The 22,240-nt window shown below is 41.9% G+C and overlaps 1 long non-coding RNA gene across 1 annotated transcript in view; it reads right to left on the bottom strand.

The window, feature by feature from the left end:
- Positions 1-14,033: 14,033 nt before the first annotated feature.
- Positions 14,034-22,240, bottom strand: part of LOC130682907 (uncharacterized) — a 108,655-nt gene continuing 100,448 nt past the window's right edge. The window contains exon 3 of the long non-coding RNA XR_008996350.1: positions 14,034-14,179. This is a non-coding gene — a long non-coding RNA (uncharacterized LOC130682907). The remainder of the gene's footprint in view (positions 14,180-22,240) is intronic.

Genomic DNA, 22,240 nt, shown 5'->3' with positions numbered 1-22,240 from the left:
TGTGGGTGAGGATGTGGAGGAAAGGGAAACCTGATACACTGTTGGTGGGAATGTAAATTGGTGCAGCCACTGTGGAAAGCAGTAGGGAGGCTCCTCAGAAAACTAAAAATACAGTGACCATAAAACTCAATAATTCCACTTCTGGGAATTTATCCAAAGGAAACAGAACCACTAATTTGAAAAGTGTATGCACCCCATATGTTTACTGCCTCATTATTTACCATTGCCAAATTATGGAGGCAACCTAAATGTCCATCAATAGAAGAATGGATAAAGAAGACAGGAGGAATGGGAAATGAGTGTTTTAAGTCCTTTAAATCAGGCCTGTTTGAGGAGAATGTATCTGAAACACGAAGTAATCTGAAGTAAACTCATGTTATGGTTGTGAATTTTGTCAAAATATCAAGAACTCTGGAAAGCGATGAAATTCCTTTTACCTTCAGCAAAGAGCAGTAAGTGGTCTACTACCTTCGTAAGTCTAGGGGAAAGTGTGCAAAAGCCAGCTGAAGACATCCACAGTTTCTCAGATTTTCCATGCAAACAACAGAAGGAAAGTCTTTCCTCTACAGGTTTTGCTTCTCTCAGGAAGAACTGGCTGCAGGAACCAAGTACGAACTGAGTGAATGGTTCTACAGATCTCTAAAGCAGATGGAAACAAGGGGTTGTGAAATGCTGTGAGGTCCTCAAGGACTTCATCACAAACACTGAATTCCAGGCTTGATTCTCAAAGGCAGTTTTTCCTGAGTAGCACTAGGAAGTTGGACATGGGATGTTGGGTTGTCATGCCTTAAGTCTCAACTCTTCACCTGTGCATCCTATGAGTAATAATAATAGAGGTAATGGCCCTTTTCTACTTCACAAAGATGTTGTGCAGATTAACTAATTAATGATTATAAAGTGTTATATCTTGTTAAGTTTATTACGATCATTAAGCTCTCATGATGAAGAGATAAATTTTGAAACTTGATGTTCAGTAGGTGGCGTTCTTCCCTCTGGATCTCTAATGAATCGCAGCTATGGTCTACAGGCCATCTCTGACACCTTTTTACTCTCGATTTTTAAAACAACATGACCAACTAGCACTTTTTCCAGGCACAGGGAAGAGTTAAGAAGGACCTGGCTATATTTTATTGTGACTTCAATATTATTTCACAAGCTTTGACACTGGTTCCTTAGATAACAGTATGTCACCAAGTACATATTTTCCAGTATATTTTTTAAAAATATATAATACACTTATGATTTTATTTAAAATATTATTTAAATATAACAATATAATAATAGCCAACGTTCATGGAGCACTTAGGTCCTACTTAACTGACTTATATTATTTCATCAAATCCACTTAACAATTGCTTTTTTTTCCACACTGATAGAAAATTAATTTAATACTTTCTTCTAGCCCACATTGTCAAGTAGATCACCTAGTCTCCATGAGAAAATGCTGGCAGTAATTTTATTTTGAACACAGGACACAAGATTTACATTTCTTCTATGAAAAAAAAAAGCATGGAAAATTTTGATTGACTACAGGAAGAAATTTGTTACAGTAGTGATATTCTAGAATTACTTTCCTTAAAAAAAAAGCCAGTTACATTGTTTGTATAGTAAGTTTTTGGTGGTGGTTGTTTACATGCACAAGTATATATTCTACTATTGCTAAACTTCTGAATGACATTTTTGTTTTCTTTCTCTATTAATTCAGGGTGTGTCTGTGTGAGGACAGCTGGGAAGGGAGGAGCAGTAAGAAATGGATTATTGGCTTTAGAACTTCTGGGTGAAGTTTCCTGGAGATAATACAACACCAAACCTCTGTACTTTTCCTCCCCAGGTGGAGAGCTTGGCCCCAGGACATTGTTTAGGTGATAGAACTTACTGGCAAGTGAACAGAGAAATGAGCACAGACCATTCCAGAATGGCTGATAAATAACACCACTGTAATCTCACCTTAAGAATTTTAAACTTTCATAGAATTAATGATCTTATTAACATATTTGGACCATCAGCCATGATCTGTGACATATCTATCATCCGATTATTTTGTGATCTCCCCAAATAAGAGGAGAACACAAATATTAACATAGATTCTTTTTCCAATGTAGAAAATGATCCATAACTAAGAAAACCCATACAAAATATATGGACTCTGACCTGTTGTTTAAAAATATAGAAATCACTGGAAACTAATTTTTAAAGATAATTTTTAGTTGTAACTGCCAACAAAAGAGAAGAGTCTATAAAGTGCTGGGCTTCGTAAAAAATGCATCAGAAATAAATGCTTCTAGAACATATACAAAATTCAGTGCAGACTCAACTTAAGCAAACCGGGAGAGCAGCTCCAGTTCTCAAGAAAGCAAGGAAACCATGTTGCTTCTCTTGTTCCAGTTGTTTCAGCAATGAGTGGAATCTTTGCCTTCTGATTCAGTGGCCCTGGGATGAAGCCCCAAGCCCAGTTTCTTTCCCTCCCGGCCTCTTACTGTGCTGGTGCATGGCCCCAGCAGGGCTGCTACACACCAGTATTTATGCCAACACAAAAGGGGCTCATTTTTATTTTATAAATAAAAATAAATACGACTCTTTGCTAAAACTGGAAAAGATGAAGAGGAAAGGAAAGACGAAGCTGACATGCATTAAATATTTTGAAAACACACTCTCAGGAGAGAACCCTTTGGTGGTTAGAATCCCACATAGCAAGTCTTATCATATGTATGACTGATGACATGGTCCCCATGGTGAGAAAAAAGTAATGTAGCTGGGCTTTAAAATAATAGGTCTAACATCAATTTTAAAAGTGCACAGTAACCAAACTATGACAATTAGAAGTTCTTTTTGCCTTAAAACTACAGGCTTAATGACAAAAACATAAATGGTTTTGCCTCCCATACACAAATCACTTACCTATAAATTACTTACATAAAAATATTTGTACTTGGATTGACTTGGGAGAAACATCATGAAATCAGTATCAGTTACTGTCTCCGTAAACTGAAGATAATAGTAGCAGCTCTGTCTAACTCATTTGGATTAGGAGAGTTTATTAAGGAATAAAAGCACAGGAAAAAAAAAATACCTCTCAATTTAAATCTTTTTTGAATTTGAAGAAGCTATCATCCTTGACCTGGGACACAGTTTCTGGAGAAATATCCCTTGTATTCCTCCAGAAAGAAATAAGCAACACATGCCTCTGATAGAAATACATTCAGGATGGTAACATGGAGACAGACACTGAAGTCAGACTGCTCTCAAATGCACCTACTTCCCGTGGCCACTTTGAAAAGTATCAAAATATCACACCTACACAAAACATTGGGAAAAAGTGCCCCCATTCACATAATTTAAAGTTTAATCTATAAAGAAGGGATGTTTTATGCACCACCCATGGCAGATGGTCTTTCTTCTCTACTGAAGTGCCCCAAGAGCCAGGAAGTCTTCATCCTAGTCCTTAGTGTGCATGCCCACTCCTACCTCAGGACCTTTGCACCTGCTGCCTCCTCATCTGGATGGCAGTTTACCAGGTATCTGCCAAGCTTGCACCTTTACTTCCTTCTAGCCCCTTCTCAAATGAAATTATCTTAACCACTCACCTGAGGCACAGACTCCACTTTCCCATCCCTTCCCAGTACTCCTTGCCCACCTTCCTTGCTCTGTGGAGATAGAGAAACTTGACTCTCTTAGTTGGTGTTAGTTTATTTAATAGTGAGTAATCACTCACCTGTGTACAGACAAGCTAAGCAACTTTTGCACATTCTATCTCTAAATCCTCCCCACAGCTCTAGGAGGTCTGTATCATCACCTCCATGTTTCCAGATAAGTTTCCAGATAAGGAAACTAATCCTTGAGAAGTTAATGTAACCTGCCCCAAATCACAGAGTAACCAGGTAGTCCATCACCAACCAATGCTAATTAACTGAGCATCTACCATGCAGAAGGCATTTTGCTGGCTGAGTATATATAAATTAGCTGTGCTTCACATCTGCTCTCAAGGAGCTTCTAATCTAGTTGAGAAGGAAATCCAGAACAAGGTTGTTTTCAATGCATGTACATGGAAGGGCAGGCCAAGAACTCAACGGAGGGAGGAGTCACTGCAAAATGGAAACAGGAAGATTTCACACACATTATGGACTGAATGTTTGTGTTTGTCCAAAATGCATATGTTTAAATTCCAATGTCCATTGCCATAGATTAGGAGGCGGGACCTTTGGAAGGTAATTAGGTTTAGATGAGGTCATGAGGGTGGGGTCCTCACAATGGAATTAGTGCCCTTGGAAGAGACCAGAGAGCATCCTCTCCTCTCTCTCTCTCTTCCTCTCTCTTTCATTCTACCTGTGAAGATACAGAGCAAAGACAGCTGTCTGCAAGCCAGGAAGAAGAACCCTCACCAGGAACTGCAACTGCTGGCATATTGATCTTGGACTTCCAGTCTCCAGAACAACAAGAAAGAAATTCCCATTGTTTAAGTCACCCAGTCTATGCTATCTTGCTATAGCAGCCTTAGCACATTAACAGACAAGATGTAATTTGAACAAACCAGAAGAAGTAGCACTTGAGTAAATGATAGAGCATTCTTGGCAGAGAAAGTATTTCCTTTTAGAAACATTTCAAGTCACAGATTTGTAGCCTATTAAGCAAGCTTATTTATTAAAATTGAGAAACAAATATCTTTTTTGATTTTTAAAGATATTCAGATTAAATCTAGAACATATATAGATTTAGGGAGGTAGAAATTATATACCTGTTTCAGCTAGAAAAATGAATGGGTACAATACTCTTAGTTACCCTCTTCTATCATATTGGAGGAGAATTTTTGTTAAATCCGAGATTTTCCTGTCATTAACAGGAGTTACTATGATTTTCAGATGTGTACATGTCTCTTTGTCACAGAGTTGTTCACCAGAGAAACACCTGTAAAATGGCATTTACTGTCTCAGTGACTTTTAGTTCAAAATAAGTTCAGTTTTACAAGTTGAGACATGAACTTTCCAACTGCCAAAAATGCAAACTCAACCTGGGATCTGAAAATCCCAGTGATGTTTTTCTGCCTCTTACATCATTATTACCTGCAAGAAAGACTCTGCAATCAAAAGTTAGCTGACAATTGGGCTCATCGTGCCTATGGCAAAAATATCAAGCAATTCTCCCACAGCTATGCTAGTTGTACCCTCCCAGACAGGTGTAAAAACTTGTTTGCAATAGTGAAGTTGGGAAGTGTGACTTAAGACAACCAGAGACTAGGTCAGTGGTTCTCAAATTTGGCTGCACAATAGAACCACCTGGAAACTTTGTCAAACTCCTAATGTTCAGGATCCCTGGGGTAAGAGTCAGGCATCTATATATTTTTTAAAGCTCCCAAGGTAAATCCAAGGTGAAGTTAAGGTTGAGAACCACTGTTTATCTATTTGTCTAGTGCTTTCAACCCTGCATCTCCATTCGAATCACCTGGGGAGTTTACAAAATAATGACATCCAGATACCCTCAGAGAGACTGATTTCACTGGTCTGGAATCAGCAATATTTAAAACTCCCCAGGTGAGTCTAATAGACACCCAGGGTTGAGAACTCCTGTTGGTACTAATGTCATATCTTTCACCCTATTCATGCAGTTCTATATCAGGAAAATATTGATGGAAAAATTATAGGCAGGCCCTCAGTAATACAGAAACTCCAAAATGAAAGAGCTAAGATTGCCCCCAAAGAGGACACCTTTCATCTTTGACCATGGTTTTCTCAGTCAAATGTGTTTGTAGACTTATTGGACAAATTATACTACATAAACTAAGACTGAACTCAATTCAGACATTTATGAAGAAATTTTGATAAGGGTTAAATTCTTCGTTACTTGGAATTTTCAGGTTCGGAAATATCAAGCCTTCAAAACATTTTCCTCAAAATCACATTCAGGTTAGAGGGGACATTTTTTGATTCTCCTATGTTTGTTTCCTTTCCAACAACCAATGTTGACGGCTTCGATTACTGAACAGCCTGCTGGTATTTACATATCAGCATATCATTTACAAATGATATTTACATATCTGATGGTCTGTCAATCACTAATATTCAGTATGTCCAAGCTGAAACAGTCCTCTGACTACACTGAATCGTGTCAGCCGGCCCCATTCACTGTCTGCAGGAGTGGCGCTGCGATTGCTCTCTCTGACCAAGCTCAGAGCCTGGAGTCCCTTCGTGTGGCTTTCCTTAAATCCTGGGTCAAGTTGGAACCGCATGGTGTAAGTTCCTCCCTTCACAGGTCTGATGGCATCCTTTCCTCCACACATCCACGAACTACACTACATAGTAGTCCCCCTGGAGGACATATAAACTCCGTAGGTACTCTGGCGTCCCTGCACACGCACACCTGTGATAAAGCGCAGTGTGTACACCCAGTGCAGGGACAGAGGAATCACGATAATCAGTGATGAGACAGAACAATGATAACCACATGCTGTCAGGAAAGCGGTGTGAATGTGGCCTCTGTCCCCCAGAACAGCGCCTTGTGCTGTGCTCACCCTTCCCATGACCGAGTGAGACCAGGTGAGCTGACAAAGTGCCCACATGGTGAGCCGGCCGAGGATGCAGGCCTGGGCATACTTGGGCTGTTACTGACCTTCTGACACTAAGTCAGAAGGAGGAGCCTCTGCTTCCAGACCCAGTGGACATGGGAAACTGAAACTGCCTGAAAAGAGACCATGGAGAAGGGGGAGCACGGTACTAAACCCTTAAATTCCTCCAAACGGGAATGATGAATGTGCTCACCCTTATTATCCCCATGCCCCACCTCCAGTAGCTTTCGTACATCCCTGACACACTAAGCCTGCAGAGTTGTCTTCATCTTGTCCCTTTCTTATTCATGAACCTTCCTAGCTCCCTATTTCCCACCACTCCTAAACTAAACCTTTTTTCAAGACACACCATCCTTTGATTTTACAGCACTCCCATCTCAGCATCCCAGCTATGCCCATACGTGTTTCTGCCTCTGTTTCTTCATTTTCACTCCCTTTGCTCCACTCTCCTCACTGCTTACCTAAATCCTGCCTCTGCTGAAATGCCCAATAAAGTAAATATAAAAACCACTGGCACAAAGTGCCTTTCTTCTAAAGTTCACTGCAAGAATGGAAATGGGCTAAAGTTAATGTCTAGATGACTAATCCTGTCAAGTAAATTGCCAACTGTGTTTTATTTTCAAGACAGAATAAAGAACACCCATGGAGGCACACGGGAGTTAACACCCATTCTCGCTGGGAACATCTCTGTATGTCCAGTTCTGCTGACCCAGATTCAGTGGCTCTTGTCAACTTCAGAGGCAGCTCATTCCAAAGTTCAGAGGAGCAGGAAACCAGGGAGACCGAAGGTCCAGAATACCTGAGCCCTGGAAAGGTAGTTCACCTTGGAAATACGGTAAAAAAAAAAAAAGAGAGAGAGAGAGAGAAAGAGACCAAAATTGACAGAGAAGTGCATTGCCCACTTGAGCGATCCTCCTTCTCAGTGAAAGTGAGTCGAGACGCATGGAGTGTATGTGACATCGAGAAGCACAGGCCTTGAGCACTTTGTGATTTCAACACTTATGGGAAAAACAGAAATGATGAGCTGTTTGGAATTCATTTTACTGATGACTACCATTGCACAGAATTACTCTGGGCTGCTCTTCCTAGGAGGAGGGAGTTTCCAGAATGGCAGTTTACTCTGAGTTTCTGCAGAAAGCAAAGAGACACAGGTGGAGGTGGTGCATCACACGGAATGCGATGCCTAGCAATATGAAATTACACTGTGGCCCAGTGCCTTATGAAAAGGGCATGGATCCTCTCCAAGGGTTGTGTGTCTGTTTTCATTTTCAATTTGGGCCTGTAAGGGTGTACAGGCCAGGGCAAATTATTATCTCCTAACAATGTCAGATCTTTGTAGGATTTTTTTGTTTCTTTTTGATACCGAATCACCCAGGGCCATTTCTATTTATGAAGCGTGGTTTTGCTGAGTTTGGGGATATAGTTCTTTTCATTATTTTCAAAAGAAACATTGAATTGCTTTTCTGGACCACGGTTTTCTTTCTGCGTTTTCCTTGCTTGTACATGATTGTCATTGAGGTTACAGAGCTTGGGAGAATAAAAAACTCAAGAATAGAAGTTGAAGTCATGTTATGAATAAAATTTATGTGGTAAGTGTTTACACCCAAGAAAGCAGCTTTCCTGACACGTTCCACATTTGAGCCTGTCCTCGCTGCTGTGTGCTTGGTCTGCTGGCAGCCATGCTAGGCCGCCAGTGGTTTCTGCTAGCCTCCCTCTCCCACTAGAAGACATCCCTGTTAGGACAGGAACTGTGTCACTCACCTCCACACCTTCACTGTCTAGGACAGCACCCAATAATGTCTGTGAAATAAGCCCCATATAATTATGCACTTTTATACATACAGAAATTGAAACATGCATACCTATAGAAAGACTGAAGGAAAATGGAGGTATGGTAAAATAGAAAGAAGACGCTGGAATAGAAACCAGTCCCTTAAGGCATAAAACCTAGAAATGGTTACAGAAAAATTTGAGACAATTATGTTTTTTACTACACAGGAACGTGGAACTGTCCATGCAGGGAAAACAAACAGGCTCATATTGGGGGCCTTTGGACCTCTCCACAGGCTCAGTGCCCTTCCTCTGGGAACACTTTGGGGACAAAAGTAAAGGAAGCTGAGTTTCTCCAGTCAAGAGATGAGGAAGTCATAGGGAATGAACCAATCAGATTAACTGAAAAGTTTAAAAGTTGAAGGTGTTAGGATTTTTAGTGGACTGTAATGTATGTACTAAAGTTAGTCCATGCACAAATTTTGAATTTGCTGAAATCAAAGAAAACAAACTAAATCTAATGAACTTTTTGGCACCAGATGTACAAAAATGTGGTGACATTTGAAAGTAGATGTGCCAGGACCTCCCCAAGCAGAAACAGAGCAGTTCTTTGCTATCTTGGAATGCCTTCTTAGAGTACAGATTTGAAGGATCCTAAGAACACTTTCACATAGTTTTCGATGGGCATAGGTAGACTCTGGAGTCGAAAAACCTAGATTTAAATCTCAGATCTCCTGCTTACTAGCTGTGTGATTTGGCAAAAGTTTCTTAATCTCTCTACCTCAGGTTAATTCAATGAAATATGTACTCCAATCTCATTTTATTTTTGTGAGGATTCAGCAAGATAATACATTGTAAACAGTCAACAAATATTGGCTCTTACTGAAATAATCATCCTATTTCGTTTGAGCAATTTATGTTCTACAGAAAACCATTAAATACTGCTTAATAGTTCCATAATGAGGCTATTGAAGAAGCAGAGAGAAATCCTGGTGTATCTTTGGACCCTTTAAGATAGTCAGGTCTTGACAAAGATGACCTCACATGTTCATAAGGTGAGAGGTTTGGTGGAGCATAAAGCTGACTAATCCGATAATGAAAACTGATTTTATTAACAACTCGTTGTTTTTAGGCAAAATGTGAAATTTCAAAGCAATAAAGGAAGGTAAAGAATTAAGAGATAATGAACCAAATTAACTAACACTACCTATGGGTGAAGAAATGATACGTGATTTTTGCTTCCTTTTTTATACTTGTTATATATCCCACAATTTTTTTGTCAAAATGAGATCCTGAGGAAAAGGAAAACGAATTGATTTCAGATCATCTAACTTATCTCAACACAAGTTGGATTTATTTTTCATTTACTATCTTTTCTCCATTGCTTATTAGATTTTAAGACTGTTATCTCTGTAGGAACAAATCCTCATATATTATGTGATTGCAGAAGTTACTTCTCTGTCCTCTCAGACATCAAAACTGCCAATTGGATAACCAAGTCCTATTTAGAATACTCCTAGGGAATGTCCCCTAATGGGTTTATTGATTCATTTGTAAAAACCATTGAGTTTCTCACTACTTTGGAGCAGGTTGTGATATTCTTTCTCATATCTAGACATGATCACATTTGTATCTTATTGATGCTTTGCAGGAAGAAACATATCTGAGATGGTCAATTAGAAAGAGAAATTCAGACTGCACATATTAGTCTAAAAAATGCCATTGAGAACTTTAAAGACCTGGGAAACCTATTAAGTCTTTTCACAAAGGTATCAAGTAAGGAATCCTTACACATAATCCTAACACAATAACAGGTATATGACTAACTCTCAAGGTGAATTGATTTGATTTTTGTTTCAGGGTGTGGGCAGGATGGAAGTCAGAAAGAAAGGCCTACAATCTCTTCTCTTTCTCCCAAATGAAAATGTCCTGGCACCTGACTGGCTCCAGTTGGCCTAATCCCAAAGGTTGTTTCCAGCAGAAAGTGCATGTATCCTACTGAGGCTACCCAGCATCCCCTCCAGAAGAACCCTCTCAATTCTGCCCCTTTTTTTTTGAACCATTGCTTTCTTGACCTTTACACCCTCTCTCTGTCTTCAGCTTTCCAGAAATATATTCCATAGTTTTGAGCACCGTTGGTGCTTTTAGTTTGTTTTGAATTATAATTTTTTTTACTATAATCCCCTCCCTTTTCTGATAACCTATAGCAGTCCCAATGACATTTATCTTTTTCCCACATCTATAATTAAAATGTTCAGGTAACAGAAAGAAGTAGTAAAATATATCCTCTGTTATTACAAGCATTTCCATTTCTAACTCTACTCACTAAGTGTGCATTGAGAAACTTTTTGTCCTCAATACTGTGAAGGGTACGAAATACTTATGTCATCCATTTCTGCCCTCCAGGAGCTGAAACCCTGACTAAGCCTTTGTATGAACGTACACAAACATGAAGAGCTATATATCACCACCCATCTGCTCTTTATAATTGAAACCTAAGCTAATTAATTATTGACAAGCAACAGATCTCAGACACAGCTTATGTCATGACTTTAGGCCAGCTGCCCAGTGCAAATACAACATTCAAAGACAAGAGTGATGAAAATCACCAAAGCCACACCAGTAAAAGTATTCAATGCATGCATCAGTGAGACTTACTCAGTGCTTAATTCTGGTACTTTGTAGCCCAGTCCATGAAACAACTTTTTTTATGTTTCTGCAATGAGTGTACTAGTCATCAAAAGTTTGGTTTTTGTTTGTTTGCTAGGGAGAAAGGGGATCTAGAGTAGAAAAAGTAATGATTTTAAGATAACTTTGGGGATTTTTTTTAGAATAAAATTGTTAATAAGGCTGTTATTGGTAAGGAATTAAAGAAAAAAAGCCCAATGACTTGTCCACCTTCAGTAGCTGAGAGGTTCCTCCAGAAGTTAGGGTACCTTCCAGAATACTTTGGGCCCCCAAGGGTCAGTCCAGATGTGGACTCACTGGGCATGAAGTGTCTTTTGATCTGCAAGCATTGGATAACATTTAAGAAAACTCTAATAGAATCACAGAAAATGGGATTGAAAGGGGCCTCCAAACTGTATTTGATCTACCCTCTTGCCTTGAGGAATGCTGCTCTGAAAACATTCGGGAGAGCTGGAATCTACACCATGGACAAGTCTTCAGTCATAGCTGCCTTATTTCTACTCCATCAACAGCACCTGCCAAGTAATTATCACCACTTACTGCTGGAGTTTGGCTTTGTAACTAACTTTAATTCTCCCTTCTATAATTTAAGCAACGTTCTTTATCTGTGGGTAATGGATTTTTGTCCCAAGTTCTCTTTTGTGCATTGTGTTTTGAGTTCAATGGAGCTAAGTTACTTCTCTGCAGCCCTTTCATTGATCCCCACTCATTTTACTTTTATTTAACAATCCAATATTCCAGCACTCGAAATGTTGCCTCCTCACGCCTTCACTTCTTTCTCCACCTCTGGCTTACCCTTAAGTGGAGGAGTTCAAACCATGAAAATTTTCGGATAGTACTATTACAACCTTAGCTTTGAGATGTACCAGATTCTATGAGCAGATTCATGGGGTCACATTGAAAGTCAACAATGAATATCTGGGTTCTGGATTGCCAAAGTGGTCAGATAATCATGTTCACCTACAAGTCTGACATTCCCAGAAAGGAAGATTGAAATATATCCTGCAACTTCTGGTGTCCACAATATTTAAGGTATTTAGGGTAACATGGAGTTTAAGACAAAGTCCATACTTTCATGAAATTGGTACTCTATTCAGAAAGGACTGGCAAATAACTAATACAAGATAGAACACTGTAAGTGCTGTGGAAAGGAACCGCCACAGTGATTAATCAAGAGATTCAGAGAAGGCATGATATTTTCATATAGAAAGAAGGAGAGGGAAAAAGATGGTTGGAGTAGCATGGTATTTCAGACATTGCTGAGCATGGCTCAGTTCCCCAGAGCATGACAGGGTAGCCTGGGATCAGCCAATACGCAGAACCGAACATGTCAGCTGGCTTGGGGAAGGAGAGCCAGAACCAGTGCTGGAAGAAAGTCTGGTCCAACAAGCAGAACGTGATGTGTGGAGAGTATTGGAAACAACTGGAAACTCCAGACTGCCATTCCTGGGGCTATGGAAGTAAGGAAAAGAGGTGGCGTATTAACAGAGTAGGCAGGGAGAAAAGGATTAACCCAGAGGAAAGGGGGAAACTGACATACAGATAAGAAACACAGGCAAGGAAAGGATGAGATACAATAGCTGGAGGCATGGGTTTGAAAAACCATTGGAATGGGGAACAAGTAGCCATGCCACTGAGGTTCATGGGGAGACAGTGATGTGACACCTAAAGAGTAACAATAACAGCAAACATTTCTTGCACCGTGTAATAGGCAGAAGTGTACCAGCTGCATCAGTCCACTTAACCTCCCTGACAATGTCACTGAATAGGTACAGTTACTGCCATTTTGCTGTGGAGAACACCCAAGGTTCAGAGGGCTTAAGTGAAGTACCTGAGGTTAGTGGCAGAACCAGGCTTCACACCCAGCATTCTGGCTTCCAAGTCCTGCTCTTGGCCACCTTGCTGCATTAGCTAGCGGGGGGCTTGAGTACTGCCTGAATATCTGTGGAAGATTTTCAAGAGAAATATTTTCCTGGGAGTAGATGCCTCCTCTGCAGTCCTGCTCTCATCTCAACAGGAAACAATCAGGTGGGTTTTCCACCTTTTACACTGCATTACATGCAGAGCCAGAACTGCATTGTGTTTCCTATATTTCAGGCATATGGTGAAGGGATAGAAGCATAAGAAAAGGGAGGCTTTGGGAGAAGCATCATCTTGCTTTTAATATTTCCTCTATGAATAAGGTATTTTGTCTGAATAAAAATAGAAGGAAGACAATGGAAATAACACTATGTGATATTAAATTCCAGTTTCACTAAGCAAAGCTAAGGGGAAGTAAAGAAGCCGAGTTAAATCCAGGGAAAGAAAAAGGTAGGAGCCCTAGAACACAGCCCCCACCAAAGTATAACTAGCAGCCTTAACCGCTGGAGAATCTTCCCCTTTGCTAATGGGAGAAAAGAATGTGCCCAAACCAGGAAGTTAGGGAGAGAGGGAAAAAAAACAAAAACTAAAACAAACTCCTAGCTTAAAAAAAAAAGGTAAATCGTAGTCTTTGACCAGGCTAAGTGGCTAGGTTAAAGTAGGAAATGGTGTTGTACTGACTTCAAGGAAACTTAAATAAGAAAAAAGATGCTGAACAGGAGGCACACAGGTCAAATCCACCATAACACCAATATCCATCATTTTGCTATCGGAAAACCACAGTTTAGGTTCAAATGTGTTGATATGATTTCGGTTTTACCAGGCTGGGAAAAAATAACCATCTTCCCTAAACCAGGCTTGTTTGCTCTTTTCTTTTTCTCATTTATTTTTTTCTTTTTTTTTCACTAGAGAAAGTTTTGCTTCCTATATAGAATTTGGGATTGAAATCTATGGAATAACTTTCTAATTTTCTCAGTTATTTTATTGTTAGAAAACTTACTTTTATTGGTAGAAATGTACCATGGGCTCAAATATTATATATATTTTTAATGTATTATGTTATTAATATATTATGTTATTATTCATATCTTAGACATGTATGTATATATACATATATACATATAAAATCCAAACATTTAAAATTAGAGCTGAATTTTTTTAAATGACCAGAACCATGTCCCAGCTGGGCCAGCAATCTCAGCTATCTTAGGGGTCCATGCAGATCACCATAGATCAGTTCTACAGTGGTCATCAGCATCAGTCTTTGAGGCAGACAGGTGATCATTTCAGCTGTGTGGCATTCTGCTTTAGACATAAGAGATATTGACAGGATATTGCCCTAGAACTATATATTGGCTCAGTCATAATGTAGGAATACAGAACCCAGGAATAAGGATCAGGGCTCACAGAATACATAAAGTACCAAAATGAATTGGCCTAAGGATCCATCCAACTGGACTCAGTGCTTGACCTGTTCTAAAATAAGTCCAGGGGATGGGCTCTCCCTCTAAACCCCATCCACAACTAGCTGCACACTGTGGCCACCACCCCCACCCCCACCCCACATAAGAAGAACCGGGATTCCCCCAAACCTGGGTCCTACCACCCCACATTCGCCCCCACCTAGATGGCAGGTTATCAAAATGCCCTTCAGCTGCAACCTGGGCTTTCACACTTCTGCCACGTTCTCTGCCTGGGACTTAGCCTTAAACAGAGCTGTAACTGGACCCCTCAGCAAGAAATAATACCTCCCGCAGCACTGCTGTACATGGCATATATACTTACTTGTTTATACTCTACCTCATTCCACAAAGAATTTGAAGAAGCTTATAGTTTGATATTTTCCACAGACAGAAAAAAAAATGAAAGAAACAATAAAATCTTGCAAGGCCTGACAATCCTCCCCAGGGTTCTGTGCTATGGCTATTCATCCTGTATACCCCTGTCTACAACAATCAAAATCCCCCTTCTCATGTCTTCTCTGCAGAAGTAAAGTTTCCATCCTAATTCTCTCTAAACAGGTAAGGAAAGGGGAGGGTGAGGGAATCCTCAGAGCCAGGCCATAGGACAAAATCAGAGCCAGATGCCTAACTTTCTGAGCCAAGTGGACTCTTACACCATAAAAATGAGTGCTTAATTTACTATAGGCCTCTAATTAACAAAACATGGGTTTAACATGCAGCAAACAGAGTACATCTCACTATGCACCCATGACATAGAGCTGGGCCACTTGGAAGGGTCACAACAGCAAAATCACTGCAATTTTCACCACTTCAAGAAGCTCCAACTTGAGTTTTGCATTACATCTACCTAACATCAACCATATAAGGAGGAAAATCAAGTACTCAGTCAATATTTAGCACATAACCCCTGTAAAAACTTTTGAGTATATGCTATAGGTGAAACTAACTTTGGAAATAATCATTGGAAGTAAAAGCTAGAACCTATAGCCCATATTTCAGACAGGCTTTTAAATCATAACTACTTTGTTTAAAATTTTGTCAAATGACCATTTTGTAAGTCACCTTTCTAAAAGGACTCTTTGGGGACAGAGGAGAGACAGGACCATCATATTATTCTTCAGTTGTCCCTTTAGAGAGTCTATTTGATTATAACAAAATAAGACTGTTGAAATGTGGCTTCAGTACTTATCAACTCTTTCTTAATACTGTTGTCATTATATTAATACTTAAGGATGGTGATGATGGCAATGAGCAGCATCTTAAATGACAACGTACTTCATCTTGGTGAAGTCCTTTCACAGTTAATTCACTGAGGCCCATCAGGGCTGCTTAGTTTTTCACAGTCGGCAGGTGTATCTTTCATAAAACCTCAGGTCTAAGGCAAGAGAGAAAGGTCTTAACTGGCCACCGTGCTCCAAAACCTCTCCCTCCATACAGCATTAGAAGGGTTGTCCTGGGACGGAGCAGAGCTCTCTCCTGCTCCCTCTGGGGGGCTGCAGCTGCACCCCTTCAAACAGAGTGGCGAACAACTGCCTGCATCTGCCAGCCAAGGCTAAACTGTGCTGACAGGAAAATGGAAATCCTTGTCCTTCAGGGCAGTGACGACTGGGCAGAGAGCTGACTCCCAGATTTAGAAATGCCTGCAGCCAGTGAAATGGGGACAGTGAATAGTTGGAGTAAAATCGTGTTTCTGGGGTCACACTTCATTTTGAAAGTTGAAGGTGTCCTGATTATATCCCCTTAACCACACATAGGGCTGCTGCATTTTCTCTGCTCTGAAAAGGCAGGTGTTACCACACCAGGAAGTTGGTTGCATTAGGAGGTGACTCTCTGAAGCCCTGTTTCTGGGACCCAGGCCCCACTTATTTATAGCCCTGGCTACCCAGCATTCCCTCTGTCAGTCTCTCAAGCCCTATGGAAGTATGGAATTGATATGCAAGACCTGACTAAGAGAAGCCCAAGTCCTCCTCATTCATTCCTGGAGACAGATGAGCCTCTTACCTGAGATGAGCACTGAGAATGCTCTATAAAATTCCAATGGGCCTGGAAGCAGAGCACAGCCTCTGGAAGGAGCTTCCTGGAACTAAAGGCAACAAGGGTATGATTATTAATCTGCAAAAGTACATTCATTCAAGTGAAAGAAGTGTGTGGATAAAAACCTCATCAGGGTGTGCTAGTGCCATAATTTTATTCATTGGGCGCTGTCCTGCAGCTCCCAAAAACACTAAGATCTCAGCACTAGGTATCAATCAATAATTAAATAATCAACAAGTACCAATTGATCAATACTTATTAAGTATCTATTCTGTGCCCAGAATATTATTTGTTGTTAGTCAGGGGTACAAGATAAATATGAGATATTTTCCCTACCCTTTCTATATTTAAAGAGTACATAATTCACTTGGTAAAAACTTTACAGTGTATACAAAACCAACACACAGAATCATTGGACATAAAAGCTGGACTCTATCGTGACTCCACAGACATGCTTTTAAATCATTGTTGAAATCGCCAAACAAATTTAATCATCTTTTTTTCCCATATGTCTTCTCTTTCCCAGGCTACAATGTTTAAAACTGCTTCCGATGTGGCAAGATTTTTAAAACCATTTCCCACCTCAGTTGCCTTTTCCTAAACACTCTCTCATTTTCACCATCTCTCTGAACACACTGTGGCTGCATGCCTTCCCTCCAGGACACTCCATGTTCTTCTCTGTGAAACAGCAGAGTTAGGCTAGAGTCATAGGATTGCATCCTTCCATCAGAAAAGGAACTAGCTGAACAAAATTCCCCTCCATGTCCCATAGCTACGTGCACCCAGGAGACCTCTGGGGAATCTGCACAGAAGATTTAAACTTGTGGAAACTGAGACAAGGATTGATGGTAACCTCCGTGAAGGATGTGGTTTCCAGAGGATTTGTCAGGTGCAGAGGTCTTGTGTTGTACAGTGTGACAGATGGGCGGATTCATTTGCAAGGTCAAAGAATGTATGATCTGCAAAGGCTCTTAGTGCTCCTGTGGTGCATCTCGTTCTCTTTACTGAAAAGAGAGGCCGAGCGGCAGGTGCCAGCAACCTTCTCAGGAGCAACATTGTGTGAAGCAGATGGTATTCCCCAAAAATGTTAGCAGAAGCATTTCCAATCCCACCTGGTCTTTTCAGAACCTTGCCACCATCTCCATCAGGAAGCAGGGTCTACTTCCCCTCTCCTAGCGGCAGCTTTGAGGGGGAGAACACAACGGAAGTGACTGTAGGGACTGGATGGTAGTCGGCCGCGTGGCTTTGGCATGGTGCTCGCATTCTCTCTCTCTCTCTCTCTCTCTCTCTCTCTCTCTCTCTCTCTCTCTCTCTCTCTCTCTCTCTTCATTTTACCACTATCTCTGCCATCTCCATCTCTATCTCTATCTAGCTCTCTGCACATCTTTGGAGCCCTGAACCACTACATAATAATCCTGGTTTTCCAGAAGCCAACAAACTGGAGAGACCACATGGACAGATCAAAGAGAGGCATGCCTGAAGCTGCGTGGTTGAGCCTTCCTGGCCCAGGAGTAAACATGGGGGTGACAGAGCTTTGGTGAGGGTCCCCCGAGAACCAGCCAGCTGAGCCCAGAGCCCTGAGAGAGAATAGTAAGATGCAGTTTGTTTAAGCCATTAAATTCCCAGCAGTAGGTAGCTGGAACAAGTATTCTTCTCAAGTGGGGCAGAGGCAAGACCTCCTTCTTCAAAGTCCCCTTGTTCTGTAGATATTCTTTAATTTTCCGTCCCTAGGATTGCCGCAGTGTGTAATGATAACAGAGCTTGAAATTCACTCTGGGAAGTTCAGATCACACACAAATCCAGGCCCTTCATTACATTCTTCTGCGTTTGCCTCCTCCGTCCCTGACTGGTTCGCACCACAGGCTGCTTCAGCTGACCTTACACACAGCGCCCCACACTCTCCACAAGGCGCGCACCATCGGGCGCCAGCGACTCCTCCCCACGTGTGTAATGATGACCTTAGAAGCAGCACGCTATTGAACAGAGCACACAAATTTGGGCACACGTGAACCTGGGGTCCCACAGAGGCAGTCCTTCTAGATAGATGGTCTCAGGCAGCTGCTTAAACTTTCTGCAGCTTTAGTCCTTTTGCCCATAGGTGGGAATTACGCTTATCTCGCAGAGTAGGTATAAAATGGGTCTAAATAAAAACCTGCCACACAGTAGGCGCTCCACAAGTGTACTTGTCATTATTGATGTACATAATCTCTCCCCTTGGACTTATAATTTCAGTGGAAAGGGAAGGTAGAGGAATAATTGAGTGTTTCTAGAAACAAAAAAAGTTATACTCTGAAGAAATTATCCCATGCCATCCCTTTAAAATAAAATTAAGTCTGGTGTTTCTGGAGAAACATATTCAAGACTGGAGAGCTAGAACTTTAACATTTGATTATATATGATTTACTCAGACCTAGGTGAAATCAAACAAAATATCTGAGGGAACTTGATTGAAAATGATGTTCTGGGATTTTTGTTTTCTTGTTTTTATCAGATTCTCTGGGAACTTCTCCTGGTGGGGTGAGTAAGACATAGGTACTGGTTGCAGACAGAATATTCTCTGAGCAACCCCAGTGGATGTTCATAGCTGCACACGGGTGTCTGAGAGCAGAGGAAGGGGTAGAAAATGAGAATATAGTCTCCAGAGAAATCATTATGGTCCTGACAATTCTCAGCAGATAAATGCCTAGGGAGGAAGGGTAAAAATAATTTGGGGAAAAGAGGAGCCTAATAAAGGAGCTTACTACAAGTTATTTTTTTTAACTGATTGCTATTAAATTCTGTACTAGAAAACTTGGGAAGGCAGTCTCTGATTTAATAAGATGAATGGACATCCTTGTCCCCTAAGGTCTGGCATTAAGAAGATAATATTCTAGTGAGTAATGGCGCTTCCAGGACTAGAAGAGAGTCCTTCACAGTTGCCCTAGGCTTTAAGCACAGGGCTATGGGGTCCCTCTCTTGAAAGATCATTTGCAGATTTTATGCTTATGTCTGCAAAGGGGAGTGAGCAGCAGGGGCTTACCAGTGGGATCATTTCCTGGTGACCAGACACATCAGTCTGTTTCTCATTGGGAGCAAAACTAATACCGTGAACAAGTCAGGAGACTTAGTCCTGCTTCATCTGCAAATGTCCTCACTGGAATCAAACACTTCCCCAGTCACGTCCAGCTCTGGAAGGGCTGCTTTGGTAACACAGGCTCCAGATGGCTTTCCTTATTCCTTCCTCCAACGTATGCCAGATGAAGAGAGCCCAACCCTCTAAAAGGAACATCCCCTTTAAGTCTAAAAGGACTACTTGCTGGCAGCTCTGCTTTGGGGACTGGCTCAGGTCCCTTCCCCACTGTGATCTGTCTTCTAGTGCCGGCCACCCTACACACCCAGCACCAGGATGGAGGCCCAGCCTTGGCCACATGGGCAGCCTAGGCGTTCACTTGCACCCCTCAGCAAAGTGCCTGCCTGACCCTCGCCCGGCAGCAGGACAAGCAGAAGGGCAGGTAGGGGTCTGACTTCAGATGGGGCTGGGGCTGGGGAGCTCACAGCTCACAAAGGGTGACTCTCCCTGACACGACACTGCACCCAAGCCCCTGGAGCTGTCACAGCATGGTGCACCAGGAGAGGAGGCAGCACGCTCGGAAGCTGGGGAGAGAGTTAGGGGCCACCAGAGGGCTAGCTGAAGGAGGATGGTGAGAGTATTTCTTAGACGGATGCAAGGAATGTTGGGGAGCAGTGGGGATGGATGAGAAGGAGGCTTTGAGAGGGAAAAGTCGGAGTGGCAAGGAGGCAGAAAATCAAGGAGTAAAAAGGGACCCTGAGCAGGCAAGTGAAACTGAAATAGTAGAAGAAATGAACATGGTGAAGAGATAGACAGACAGACACACACACACAGTCAAGACTGGTGTTTGACGGAAGAAGTGGGCTCTGTGCCCTCCTCAAAGTGACACATACAATTCACCATCACACATACTAGGTGTGAAAATGCCTCACACAGAGCAGGGACCCCAAAGAGCTCTCACCCCTCTGCCTCCTCTTACCCCCTCTGTGTCTCTGTCTCTGTCTCTCCCCTTTTTTTATTTTTTGATGCAATTAACATTAAAATCAGTAGACTTTGAGAACATCAGATTATCCTCCAAAATGTGAGTGGTGGGCCTCATCTCATCAATCAAAAGCCCTAAGAGCATATATTGGGTTTTCCCCAAGAAGAGGGAATTCTGTCTCAAGAGAGCAACACAGAAAACCCTTCTGGTCTCCATTTCCAGGCTGCCAGCCCTGCAGGCTCAGACATGGAGCCCCTGCAGTGCCCCCCATGGTGACTTCCCCAACAACTTGCCTAAAATCTTCCATCTGGGAAGAAACTGACATTTATTAAAATCTGGTCTTTCTTGCCATCAAATCCATTGTGTCCTAAGCCTGGCAGGGGCTTCAACAAGCCAGTCAGTCCCCTGAGAGGCATCTGAAGCTTTTTAGCTTGGCTGTGTTGGACTAGAGGGGTAAACAGAGTTCCTTTCCACCACTCAGTGGCTCTGGCAATTATGTGGTCCTATTTCTAAATGGTCTCCCCCATGGACTTTAAGAAGGGACACTGGACATGAAGGATCTCTATCCTTCACAAATGCCAAGACTGAGAGTAAAATGCCATTTCACTCCCAAACAGGCAATGCTGAAGCGAAAAGTCAGAGCCCATCTTGCCATCTGTTTCATGTACTGCTCCATACGATCCATCCTCAGCATTTCACATTCAGGTGCGAGCTTTACTCACACGCATAGTTGAGTTCTAAATTATCAGAGTGCAAAGCCATCTTACCATGAATTCTGCTCTTTTCCCAGCTCACCAGCTTATCCCAGAGTAAGCAAAGCCTGCACACTATTAATGAGCTTGAACACGTTGGCAGCTTATGGTATCAGTCAGGTGTCTCTCAGGAACCTGAAGAAGGCAGGGGGCTAACCACCAACGGAAGTTCAAGTTCAACAGCCTTTATTAACTCTGCAAGTGATTCTAACCACTACCTCCTGGATACAACGATGGGACCCGGTTTCCCTCGCCTCGCGGGACCGCAGAGCTGATATTTAGGAAGGAAAAACTGTTAGCACACCTGCATATGTCTCATGTGGCTTTGCTATTTACCGATGTAATCAATGTAATCACTGTTTTTCTTGATTTTTTTTTCTGCCAGAGGCAAGTGATTTCTCTGCTCAGAGCCTTTTCCTAATGCTTTCAAGAGTCCATATTGCATCTTTTAACTATCCAATTATCAACCAGCACTTTTTTTAGGCTTCTAAAATGAGGAGTACAGAAATGTGATAAGGTGAACTAGCCTGGAACCCCAAAAGGATCACAGGCCTGCCTTCAGGAGCTGCAATAACTCCATCACAAGGTCTTGGGATTCCTCCATATTGATCAACACCTTCATCTGTAGTGGGCATTGAGTGTTGGAGACACAGGACAGTGAGGCACCATCACCTTCAGAGCACCCAAGGCCCACTGTGCACTGGGGCATGGTGGGTGGGACAATTCCTTCCTGCAGGGTACATTTTAGGGGACACTTTGTCAAGGAAAGTGGTATTTCAGCAGAACCTGGTGTGAGGAGCAAGAAGGCTTCAGGGAAAGATTTCCATGTCTCCCCCAGCCTTCTTATTGTTCTGAAATTCATTTTATGGATTAAATCCAAGACATCCTGAACACCAGGAGCATCAACAGTCAGGAGGTTTCCGAGGGGAGGGAGGCTGTGGGGTTGGGCAGCTACTCAAAGTCACACCTGCTCAGGACCTCAAGAACAGGTCGCTGTCCCAAACCCATGTCCAGGGCAACCTTCTGACAAGCAAGCACATAGCCTGCAGAGGCCTCCAAGGCAGACACTGTGCAGGGAGAAGTCGG

Source organism: Manis pentadactyla, chromosome 3, assembly GCF_030020395.1.
Source record: "Manis pentadactyla isolate mManPen7 chromosome 3, mManPen7.hap1, whole genome shotgun sequence".
NCBI classification, from domain to species: Eukaryota; Metazoa; Chordata; class Mammalia; order Pholidota; family Manidae; genus Manis; species Manis pentadactyla.
Note: the sequence above shows the minus strand (reverse complement) of the source record. Positions and strands in the feature narration are given on the sequence as shown.